Raw genomic sequence first — 2,496 nt, 5'->3', positions numbered from 1 at the left:
ACTCCACAAAAGTCGACTAGCTCTCGCATGTTGCAACATCTCCAGTCAAGCTCACGCGGGATCAACTCGCTTCCACTCTGAATGATAGGTCACACAGCTACCACCCAGACCATCAGTTACTGCTTCTACGCTATTTTGTCTGGTTAAATTTTACCATCCCACTGCTTTTTCCGCTTGAAATAAGGCAAGGAAAACAACAGATGTTTTTGAAAAAGATGAATTGGGATGACTTGGAATACATGACAGAGCCACTACAGCTCCTAGTGGTGGCGAAGATCTCTGCTGAACAGCTTCCTTATCGTAGCTTCGCAGGCATTACGCTGGAAGACCTATTATTCTAAAACACTCCGAACCGGTTGCTTTCATAAGTCACATCTCACATCTTTCTCAAACGCACATACTTCTTGAAATCTCACACGGTTTTACTGGCAGAGGGAAAGATCTTTTCTCTTTGCGAGAGTCACTGTGTTTTCGGATGGGTATGGGCTCCGAAGTCGGGCACAATACTTCAGCTGGGCAGAGCTCACTCAGCACCTAGCAGAGGGAAAGATCTTTGCTGTTTGCGAGAGTCACTGTGTTTTCGGATAGATATGGGCTCCGGAGTCGGGCACAATGCTTCAGCTGGGCAGAGCTCACTCAGCACCTTAAGTAATAAGCCTAAGGAGTTGGTTTCCAGACGCATTCCAATCACCACACTTTCCTACAACGAAACTTCTCGGATATCCTGCTTCCATAGTTTAACACACATGAACTTAACTACAGGTTCCTGTGTACAACATAAAATAAACTTTGCCAATTAATGTCACCAAAGTGTGTTTCTCATATTTACTTCCTTTTGACACAGATATTTCTTCTAAAAGAGTTTGCTTGAAGGATGACGTTCGTACTAACCCTAACCTTCGGGTCAGATTCACCTGGCCCCATTGAAAACAGATTTCAAGTCTTTTTCTTTCATCCAGCTGCAGTTCTAACCAACCAGTTGGTGACCGTCTGCGATGACTGATATATTCCTCTCTGGGCTCAAAATCAGCAAGTAGCCAACTACCGATATCATCTTACACATATGCTTGAAAAATACGTTTATTTCTTGCAATGTCTTCAGCCGGTTAATAAACAAAATAGCAAGAAGTTAGCGAAATACATTCATTTGCAAACTAATTTGGTTCTTTCGAGAGGCTCACTTGGAACCCAGCTGAATCCCTCGTTTGTGATGTTTCCAGGCAACTGAATGTGCTGCACCAGGCCGCCTCATGTTTCAGTCACTACGGTATTCGAGATATCACAATATATGTATATTCGTAATGGACTGCTCATAAGGTTGCTGAAAATTTCTCGACAGCCAACGACCGGTTTCGCTCTTCTTGGGGCTCATCAGGTAGGCGCAGTCCCCGGGTTTCCGTCAACTTACTGTTCAACTTGGAACCAAATTGCACGAAATTAGCGAAATACACTCATAACAAGAAGTATGAGCTTACACGTAGGACATATTTCTGCATTGCGCCTGTCGAGACAACAAGGTTCTTTTTCGGCTGCTCACGACAAAATCATTTCCATTGTCTTTTGATAAGTCTCGAAGAGCAAAATTTTTTAAAAATTTTCCTGGTTTGACTCAAAAAGATAGAACTGACCGAACTCCAGTCCAATGAGAACTCTTAAACCCACAAAAACAAGCATGACTGTTCATAGTGTATGACCGACCAAACAGTTTCATCTGAAAAGAGTTGGAGTGACACAGTTTGGTCTAGAAAAGGAACGGATTTATTCACATTAACCTGTAAGTTGTGTTCAACAACTGTCAAGCCTTTGTTGAAAAGTTGTGACTGGATTAGTGCTTGCAAGACGTGCTTCTAAACCCGTACGGTTAATCAGAACGGGATCATCAATAAACTGTTGACCTGACCTGCAACCTCAGTTGTCTACTTTCTTTCAATCCTTCAAAGAGAGAGAACTGATGTTGCCAAGGCAGCATGATTCCGCAGTAGTAACAATCATTCAGTGAACCACGGAACAGTCTTGAGCCGTGCAGAATTTAAACCGTTCTTGGAACCAGGGAATCTGTGTCACTTCGTTTGTACCGATTAGTAAACAACAATGTTTATCATTTATGCTTTTCTGCCAGTATTGATGGCCACAAGAACTGTTATTCAGCTAGAGGTACCCTTCTTTCGTAACAGAAGCAACGGAAATGTCAAGCAGTCTCCCAGTAGTTCCTCTGCAACCCGTTCATTATTAAGCCACTGTGTAAGGTGAAATTTACTGTTGAGACACAACTTAGCCATGAGGTTTCTTGGCGCTTAAGAATCGTTGGTTCAAGGTGAAATTCGCCTCACTGAAGCATCCGAATAGATTGTGAGGGCTGTAGGGTTGCTGAAAACTTCTCGACAGCCCACGACCGGTTTCGCCCACCTTGGGGCTCAGCAGGTAGGCGCAGTCCCCAAGTTCCCGTAAACCTTGTGTCCTAATTGAAACCAAATTGCACAAAATTAGCGAAGTACA

This window comes from Opisthorchis viverrini (assembly GCF_000715545.1).
Source record: "Opisthorchis viverrini unplaced genomic scaffold opera_v5_89, whole genome shotgun sequence".
NCBI classification, from domain to species: Eukaryota; Metazoa; Platyhelminthes; class Trematoda; order Opisthorchiida; family Opisthorchiidae; genus Opisthorchis; species Opisthorchis viverrini.
Note: the sequence above shows the minus strand (reverse complement) of the source record.